This window comes from Setaria italica, chromosome VI (assembly GCF_000263155.2).
Source record: "Setaria italica strain Yugu1 chromosome VI, Setaria_italica_v2.0, whole genome shotgun sequence".
Classification (NCBI taxonomy): Eukaryota; Viridiplantae; Streptophyta; class Magnoliopsida; order Poales; family Poaceae; genus Setaria; species Setaria italica.
In genome coordinates, this window is record NC_028455.1 from 23,817,176 (window position 1) to 23,828,123 (window position 10,948).

Consider the following 10,948-nt stretch of genomic DNA (forward strand, 5'->3'; position numbering starts at 1 on the left):
CCACTGCCGGCCTCCCGTTCCATAGCCTCTCGGCCATCGCCTCCCCCCACCTCCCCGCTTGTTCCTCCTCTCCTTCCCCCTCCGCTGTCGCCGACCATGCCACTCCGGCCCTTTGCTGCGCTCGCTATTGGCAAGCCGCTGCCGGTCCAGGCACGGCGGCATGCGGCCTAGATGCAGCACTGCCGTCGCCCGCCGGAGCGGGTTCATGGCACCGCCGTCTTCTGCTGCGAGCGCGAGGAGAGAGGCGAGGCGCACGCGAGGATATAGGGGAGCAAGATGGGGCGGGCATAACAGATGGAGGCGAGGCGCACGCGATGGGAGCCACACGTTGTGCCCGTTGTGCGGTGGCAATTTTGTCGTAATTTTGACGAACTAGAGGGGCACTAGGTAACAGGCTCGCTTGGCGCGGGATGGAGCCGCACGGAGCAAAAAAAACTAGCTCCGTCTCGTGTGTGCAAAAAGTGCTCCGGCTTCGCCTAACTTCTCCCTAGGAGCCGTTCCCTTTTTCTCCCTTGAGCCGTTTTTGGAGCTCTACCAAAGGAGCCTTAATAGAGCCCTATAGATATCTTCTTCACTTATATGCATATGGCGTTCGACAAGGGTGTACTGGAACAATCTTTACCTGAGAAAAGTCATGTGTGACTAGGCAAGCAGCATCCTCTATGATCAAAAGCGATTCTCATATCAATGGTATCCTTGGAGCAATGGATTTTTGTTTTGTGCCGTAAGGGACGATGGTAAGCATGATTCTAGTTACTTTCGTCTGATAAAGTGTGTGCTCAAAATAGAAAATTACAATTGCACATGAGTTACTAATAACCAAATCATATAGCATATATACCTGCATATTTAATGGATGTGTATTCTAAATTGTGCTTTATGTATTACAAATTACTCGTTGATGGTAGGATTCGTTCTTTAAATTGTGTTACCTGAGGGCATCGAAGGGATTAATTTGTGAGGTCAGATTCGGGACTATGTGAAATTATTGCAATGGTAAAAAACAGGATGTAAAATATTTTGTCAGATATGAATATCACCTACCTGTCGCCCAAAAGCAAAAGCAAAAACAAAAACAAAATCTAGAAAAATGTGGTGCCAGCAACAATCATGGCTGTCGACAGCATATGGCTGCACATATAACTTTGTGCATGGAGCGAGAACTCTTTTTTTTTTATCTAAGGCACAAACCATACTTTGTTGACCAGTAAAGAGCACAACTTTTACCCAAATTCCTTTATTTAGTGTTTTCGTACATTGGCTACTACAGAATATTCTACAAAAATTTTTCATTAGATAATCAAATATATAAATTATTTTCGCATCTGAATTCTGAGAATTCACAAACCTTATTATGTTGTGCTGCTGGACGTTCATCCGATCCGGGGCTCCTGGAAGCACGATGTCCGCCTCACTGTATAAGAGCCGCACCAGCGTTAAGGAAGCACAGCACGCGGGTATGTCGTCGATGGTCTTGTTTGCCACCGGTGGTTTCACACTTTCCATCACGGCCTTCTTTTGAAGGCTGGTTCCACGAGGTACACCAGCATCGTCACCGTGTCCTGTGCTGTCAGGCTTCAACGCGAGGCTGTCGGCTGGCACATCCAGCCGCTTGCTCCCAAGGGAGATTTGTACAAATGTCAGGTGGTAATACATGTCTTCCATTGGGGTTCTTCAGCATGGCGATCGTTTGGATCTTGCCAGCTGTCTTGTACTTGCCCACGTCGGACAGGGAGGCGAGCTGGCGGCATTGGCAGACAGACATGAGAATAGCAAGAGGATAAATGTCCAGTGTGCATATGTTAGGGTCACGAGGTGACCTGAATTTGTTGATTTGTTCATTATATGACCAGTGTAATCTTGCTATTTATTAGATTCCCTGCACACTTTTGAACATTTCATTTATCCATGGACTATGGCAATATAAATAAATTCAGACCACAAGGCCGAACTGCACCGGTACCCTAATTGCAGATATGTGACCAACTAATACGAACGAGAGCAAGCAGTCGTCGAGTCTGTAGGAAAGTGAGGCATCGAGAATTGAGACATGGGTTTTGAATGTTATTGTTGTATGCAGACCATTCAAACTGGTAACCTTTTGTCATTTCTTCTATCGGCCGGAGAGCAGCAAAGTTTGTAATGCAGTAGCTACGTACTGTCATACTGTTGTCTCACAACAATACTTTATTGCTCAAGCACAATACAAGACACCCGTGTGATAACCTCTTGATTGTTTATGTGACTACTTACTGCACACCCAGCATCACAAACCGCTACGTATCCTTATTGGGGGGAAGTGAAGAACAAAAAAGGAAAACTTTATTTATGTGTACACGGAGCATATGTCACCACCTTGACGTGTATGTTCGACTTCTTTACATGATTTCTAGCGATGAGAGGCCTCAGGAAATGAGTTGGATCTGAATGCGTAAGAATTTCTGAACCCACTCTCCCTTCAACTCTATTACATGCCTGAATTCATTGAAACATTCTTCGCAGGGTCAGCCCATCCTAGGCAGGGAGAATAGACAGCGCCAAGGTCCACGGCTACAACGATGAATGGACTTGCATGGTGCAGACATTCATCCAGCATCAGACTGCGCGCACCAGTGCCAAGCATTTGTGAAATTGTGGGTGATCTGAACTTAGTACTATGACAGGAAGTTTGATTCTATCCAAAGGCTCACACATGACAGGAAGCCTAGACATAAGCTGTTTTGACTATTTTATGATCTGAATATTAGAGAAAATTGTTAATAATCTTTAGGAGTAAAAATTGGTTAGTGCTTAAAAATTGTTTTGTTAAATTTAATCTGAAGAAGTCTGTAACTACCTGGAACTGTACAATGACAGTTTCATGTCAGTTTGTAGTGCATATCACCTACTTTTGCATTATTCTAGTGCACTACGTGTGTAGGCCCAATGCAATAATCATTAGCAACTTGTTATATCATGTCTAAAAGGTTACTAGTGTTTAGTACATGTTGCATCATAATTTCATTGACCTAATAGCTAAATCGACAATCCCATATTGAAGGAACTAAAACAATCCAAATCTATTAATTGTGCCTCGGCACAATTCTTTTCTCCAACACAAGACACTGGTAGAGAAACGAGCATTAGTCCCGGTTAGGAAACTTCATAGATCTTGGTTTTTCCAACCGGGACTAAAGGTCCCGGCCTTTCACCCAGAACTAAAGCCATATCTTTAACCCCGGTTGGCAATAAGATTTTGTGCCAAAAAATATTAGAAATTACCGGGAGGGCCCCCCACATGCGCACGTCACAAATCACACGATTTTTCACACGAAATATGCGCGTGCGTGGTGCATGGGATTCAAACCCATGACCTCAAGCATCGCACGTAGCTTTCTTACCATCTCACATACACAGCACATCTGACTAAGCAGGGAATGCAATCCTTTGGTAGTAACTTGTGGGGACCCTTTAGTCACCCTTTAGCCCCGTTTGGCGTTACCAACCGAAGGCTTTAGTCCGGGTTTGTAACACCAACGCTTTAGTCCTGGATTTTTGTTGAGGATGGAGGGTTGTTTTTCTACTGGTGAGAGTAGTGCTGTGTATCCGATTACGGTATTGTTTTTCAATAACTCATAAGACACATACTTCCGCAAGCAGGTGGCTCATATATATGCGCACTCTATTTCTCTGCATTTATGACGCAATATTGTGTTTTGATAGCCTTATATATTGTACACGGATTCATACAAACCAAAAGAAAAGAAGACATTAGGCATCATTTCATCGTGCAGCCACACAGAGAAAACATATTCGTAAGTAGAGAAAAATAGGGCAGTCATGTAGTCTCTCTAACTGTCAAACGCAACTACGGCCCTACATTGTTGGGGAATTCAAGAATAGAGCATGCCATGAGAGCACCAGGTAAACAGCTCTGGGCTGTCCATGTGAAGGTAGAGGAAGGATATGGCATTGCGGCTGCAGTAGGAATGATATTCAATAGTTCTCTCCCTAGCAAGATCAAAAACATGTTGAAATGTTACTAATTATCATATGGGGAAGGCAATATATACTATTGAATACTAGCCTGACAAGCATTAAGCATTTCTATGTATATGATGGGTTTTCATTTAAATTTTGTACGAGGGCAACCACCAAAGGATGGACACAGCCAGGGCAAGGTGTGGGCCAAAAGAAGTACCATATGATGATATGGGAAGTGCTCAATAAACCCAACGAGACTGGAGGCCCGAGGTTCATCGAAACAAGAACAATGAACACTGCTTCGCATTTTTTAGATAACGGATAAATATCCGGCTTCACCCTCCTCTTTGGAGGCGGATCAGTCCACAATTATTACAAAACGTAGCTTGTTGCTACATCAACACTATGGTTTCGACTAATTAAACTGACTTCGAAATAAATTCTCAAATTAAAAGACCATCCACTTGAACTAAAGAAATGAAGTGCTGCCATCTCAAACGACCGTCATGCTGAAATGAAGAAGTCCTTGTCCCTATCACTTCGCTGCAACCTGGTCCAATATCTGAGCTAGTGAATAGTACATGCAAAAACGTTTTTGGTCAGCACTGGTCAAAAACCACCTCATTTCTAGTCATCCAAATTTCCTAAAAAAAGGTTTTGAACAGTACTTCCCTAACAAAATGGATTTACAGACTGAAAAATGGAGATCAGAGTCTGTTTGAATAAAGTTGATGAGAAAGAAATATCTTGGGGGTAAAGGTATTTTAAAAGTCGAGAATAGAGGTGGTTCATAGTTGTGGTATGGTCTGCAACAATTATTTGGTGAACTAATGCGTAGTGTCGCTAGCATATAAGTGAGCTAGAAAGTCCCTTGAATAACCCCCCATGCCCAAATATTCGGTGAAGCTCTGCCCCTCCACGCAGTGGGCAAAGCTGTATGTTAACTCAAGCCTAATGTATAGTGAATATGAGGTTGAGATAAGTTGTTGATCCAGTGTACTGTTTACACAAAGTTCAGATTCTTGCTAGTAATTAATAATCATTTAGCGTAGACGATCTTCAGCATTATTGAAGTGTACAGATGTATCTATCCTTCCTGATATAGGGTTGGAGTGGTGCATTGAGCCCTTCTATTTTAATGTAGGAAGTAGCCGACAAAAAAAATACTCACCAATATTTAGATTGGTGTACCAACGCACTGCATTGATGGTAACATTGAAGCATTGACACAAGAGTTGGCTACAAGAATCACTGATATAGCCGTACCGGTAGATGACATGGGTCTTATTGCTAGGGGCTCAAGCTATAGATGACAAGCGTGGATGAGGTATTTTAGCAGTAAGATGTGCAGTGGTGGTTCCAATTTTTTCTTAAACATGAATGTTACGAGGATCCTGATACCTCAGCCACATATATTCCTGAGTTTATCTTTTTCACTTTCCATGTAACCAGGAAGAGCCTTGGTCACAGGCCCATTTTTCTTTCTAACAGGCCATACCAGCCTCATTATTTTTCTATACATTCCCTACCACTAATTATTTTTGCCTCTGAACTTTGAAGATTTAAAAAATAATTGAGTCTTATTGCTGCATGCTAGCACAGAGGCCTTATCCCCATGTCGTTTCCAATTTTACCAGCATGGATGATCTGTCAAAGATGACTGCCTTTTATAGTAGAAGATGCAAATGGTGGCAATCTAGAACTCCACACTTTTTACTCAATGTTATGCTTTGATATGCTCAGGGTACGGTGATTAGTAGAAACAAAAAGAAAAGAAAATATTGGTCATCATTTCAAGACACAGCTACAGATAATAAAGACATCTATGGATTGCCTTCAGTCATATATATACTCCTACCTCCAAGTTCCAGTCTCAAGAAGAACTTCGCTCACTTACCCAGTTTATTGTTGAATGCAGCATATCCCAATAACCTACAATCTAGTGATGCGTTCATATAGGTATGAGAGGTATTGAGAATTGCACTATTTGTGCGAAATTGGCACTGTGTATGTGCCACTAAAAATACTGCAGTCACTTTTGCTGATGCTCTCACTGTCTAAGGCTACTACTTCCCTAATACAGTTGGGTAGATGTGGTTGCCTTGCCCCCATATTCATGATCTGTCTGACTAGCTGCAGGGCACCCACGAGTATAAATCTAACTATAACATGAGTCCAGTACTTTGATCTTCGTGGAATCGTGGTACTATCAAAAGTATAGTTCCTAGAATTATTTATTTATCTAGCTTTAACACTTATACACTGGCCTTCGACTAGGGTACTGATCTGCAACAACTTTTAAATGTGAAGGGTGATGTGTAACTAGGCAAGTAGTACTATGCTCCTATTAACTTAGAATCCCTTATATTCGTGGAGGTAGAGGGCACAAATCACTCAGTGATGGTAGGATTTGTTTTTAAATTGTGTTACTTGATTGTAATGCCAGATTCAGGCCTATGCAATATTGCCACGTAAAATAGAAAATTGGATCTAAAATTTATTTACCAGATGATAATGTCACCCATCTCCCAAAAACCAAAAAAGTGAAAAGAACAAAACCTATAGTAAGATGTAAAGGGGTGGTGCCCAAATGCTCTTAAACATGCTTGTGACGAGGATCTAGAAAAGTCATCTGCATTGCTAAATACAGTTCATCATTTTTACTTATCGTTTAGCCGAGGAGAGTAGTCAGGCACATCATCCCCGGCCTAAGTAATTGTCCCATGGGAACACCCCCCGTCGAAGTGTAGCACGAGCGGCAGCACCTGCACGCCGTCCATGGACATGCCCAACGTCAGGACTCAGGACGAAGCACAGCGGGTAGTTGTCAACGGTCTTGTTCACCACTGGCAGCTTCACCCCTTCCATCAGGGCCTTCTTCATCTCTTTGAAGGCCGGCTCCATGAGGTGCGCCACCGTGGTTGCCGGTGCCGTGGGGTTTGAACTCGAGGCTGTCAACCGGCACTTATTGATGTCTTCCACAGGGTTTTTCAGTAGGTGAATCGTTTGGATTTTTCCAGTAGCCTTGAGTAGGATGTCAACCGGCATGCAGTGGTTTGTAATTGGCGGCACGCTCAGGTCGGACAGAAAGGTGGGTTGGCAGCAGGGCAGACAGGCATGAGAAAAGGCTGCAGGATCAACATCTACTTTTAAACCTTTTTTCGTGGAGACATGGACAAATATAAATTTCGCCAACGAGGCCCAACTGCACTTGTACCCCAATAGCAAATATGTGACCAGCTAACAGTAATGAGAGCAAGCAGTCGTTTGAGTCTGTAGGAAAGTGAGGCATCGAGAATTGAGCCATGGGTTGAAAATGTTGTTGTTCTATGCATACCATTCAAAATGCTACTCTTCATGTTTTGCTGCTGTCCGAAACTCGCCAGATTTGTAGCTACAGGAATGAAAAGATCGATGCTACATGGTAGCTCAAGCACGATACATGAGAGCAGAGCCATGTTCTCTTGTTGCTTTATGTGACTACGTTACTACGTACCTACACCATTACAAACAACTGCATGTCATACGTTTAGACAATTATTTGAAAGCACGGAGCAGCATGAGTTTGAAGCACTGAGGAGATGAATGAGGTTAGGACATGCGACAATGACGTTGTTGTGTTTTGAGTTTTGACCATGTTGTCCAGTTTGCTCATTCCCGATTCATTGCAGGATGGTTTTCTAGACCACATCTAACACATTCAAGCCAGGCCAAGTTATCGTTCAAGGCATTACATGAGAATCGAAAAGGAATTACAATGTGCGCATAATCTATTTCTTCCATTCAAAGCGACTCGGATCCAGGTGGAGTTACAAAACCACCCTAGTAGAGAGAGATGTCACAGGTTTCCATATAAATTCAGGCAGTTGGAGACACTACAACTGATTTCAGAGCGCCAGCATTGGGGCTCAGCAGCTATAGGTTCAGAGTATGGATGCATGCGAATGTGCTGAACCTCTACAAATTTTATGCATCCACTATAGATCTCCTGGGGTCAAATTCCACTTTGAAAAAAAAACATATATGAATCATTGTACACGTACCTTTGGAAACATGTGATTGGTTCGTACGATTTCTGTGGTCTTATAGAGCGTAAAGCATATCCTGCCTAAAAGGCATTGCCTTCACGTAGCAACCTTCATAGGATTTCTAAAATTCTTCACTCAACGATGACAACTATGAAACTCGTGTACCTCTTTTCCTTTGATGCCCTGCACGCCTTTGAATCTTGAATCATAGACATAAGAGACATCAAGAATTGAGCGACATGTTGCCGATAGTTCAGTAATATGCATACCATTCAAAAAGTGTCACGCTTTATGTTAATCTCCTTTCCGGCTCTTGTTATCATTGTACCTCACGAACGAAAACATTTATGCGATAATTGTACGTGTCATACTCTTTTCACTGCAATACTTGTTACCGAAGCATGATATGCAAGACACTAGAGAACAGAGCTGTATGCTGGTTTTCTTTGTTAAGTGACAATGATACAATCTACATACCTGTCGTGACAAACCCCTGCACATCCTGGTTACTAAGGGCAGTCAAAAAAAATAAGGAAAACGAAGCGCATATAAATCGAGCCGGTTTGAGAGACACTGCTGCTTTCAGAGCTTACCTCTACCCTATGCTCCTGTGCTTTACCGGATTTAATAGAAAACTAGACCTTGCCAGGTTTTCTTTAAATTTGCTCTGCATCTGCTTACAGGACTTGCAATAATCCATTCAAATATGCCTTGATGCGTAAAAATTATTGGAGTTCTTCATACGACTTACGGTGATGAGAGGCCTTAGGAATCAAGTTGAGTGATCCTATCATGTAAGAATTTCTTAAACAACTCTTGCTTCATATCCATTGTTTGTGCTGGGACCTAGCATCATAATTTTTCGCAGATTTACATGCCCGAAGATTATAGCCTCTGAAAACAATCTCTGCAGGGTCAGACTAGTCTAGGCTGGGTGAAATTTGCTGGAGCGACAACAGGAGCATGGCGGAGGCAATGACCCAGAGCCTCGGACTGTAGGCTCCAGTGCCAAGTTGAAATAATTGTAGTTCTGTAACCGTAGTATGATGCCAAGAACTTTAGTGCAGTTCACTGGCTGCAACTAAATTATTACGACACGTCATGAAAACCCAGACTAGGCCAAGCTGGAATTGACAGAGAAGAGTGATCTTCTTGAATTAATTAGGCAGATGCTGAAACAAATTCGTGCCATACAGACGATCCGTGGTGTCGTCATGCTCGAGCTCTCCTCATGTGAAATTTTCGTGTCAACATCAGATTAATTGAAAATAAAACAGATCATGGCTCATTTTTATTCTCAGCTATCTGTAATCACCACATAGCACAAATTAATATCCTAGGCACATAGGAGAAGAGGAACACTTATTTGAAAACACATGTGGGATATGAGACGTTATTATAGTTGATTCATAATTCCATCAAAGATGGCCTGACCTCAATTTATGCTTCCTTTAGTCCTGCACCACAATAGTAGTGTTATACATGAGATGTTTTGGTTCGGTACTCCCTCCATCCCAAATTATACGTTATTTTTGGCTTTTCTAGATGCATAGATATTATTATGCATCTAAACATAGGGTATATTTAAGTACATAATTAAGTCTATGAATCTAAAAAACCAAAATGACCTATAATTTGGAACCGATGGAGTAATAGTGAATCACGCTTGCTTCACAAGCCAGCGGATGGCAGCAATGCACAAGCATTTGTGTCACGCCAGAGCATGATGGATCACACGCATGCACTGGGACGATGTATGTAGTTGATGTATGTAGCCAGCATCATACGACCATAGTCATAAGTTGAACATCATTGTCATCAACATGACTCAGCACTACACCCACCAAAAACGATCACTTGAGTGAACCATTGTCTGCCTCTATGATAGAGCAGCAAGCAATGCAGTTTTCTTGTTCATCCCTGTTCAATGGTCTGACAAGCTGATGTATCGCAGGTCGGTCCAATCGAACCCTACAACAAACTAAATCCTTGAGTCTAGTTCTGCCAAAAAAAAGTGTGTGTTGGTTACCTTACCAATAATCTTCTTAATGTTGGATAAAATGAGGATCATTGACCTTATTCTCCTCCAATTTTATTTTCTAATGTGGACCAAATACAGATTTATTGCTAGCTTTCACTAGGCCATAAACAATTTGTTCTGGTACTTGGTTCTTTAGGTGCTGCGGGCATCATTGCCAATCACCATCACAAAAGGCCCATGGGTCAGCGCGTTGAGAACCGCTAGCAAATATCATATTTTGGCTGAGTAATTTCTTCTCACCAGCTTTCCCCCTCCACAACAATAGATGGACCCACTATATTGATCTAGCATATAAATCATTCATGATTTCTAATCTCTTTGTTATTTTTCGCTCACTTTTTCTTTGTAACAGACAAGACCAGGCTCACTATTTTTTGTACACAATAGTTAGTGCTAAAATTAAATGTCCTACAAAAGGTGTCATTAAATAATCAAATACAAAAAAGTTGGCCTCTGAATTTTGAAGATACACAAGATACTTGGGTCTTATTACTGCATGCTGGCACATATGCCTTGTTCCCATGTCGTTTTCAATTTTAACAGCATGGATGAAATGTCAGGTGTTACTGCCTTTTGATAATAAATGATGAGTCAAAATTGTGCTCTCAAAACCTCAGGGTACAGTGAGTCTCAGGAAATAAATAAAAAGAAAATATTGGTCATCATTTCATGGCACAGCCATAGAGTAGTAAGGACACATATGCATAGCCTCAGGGTACATTGATTCATAGAAACCAAAAAAAAAATGAAGAAAGATCAGTCACCATTTCGTGGATTGGCGTAAGTTCGTATACACACCTACCTCAAAGTTCCAACCTCAAGAATAACTCCCTAACTTGATCCGTCCAAATTACTATTCATTTTGGATTTTCAAGGTATATGGATTTTGATATGCACCTACATATATATTATGTCT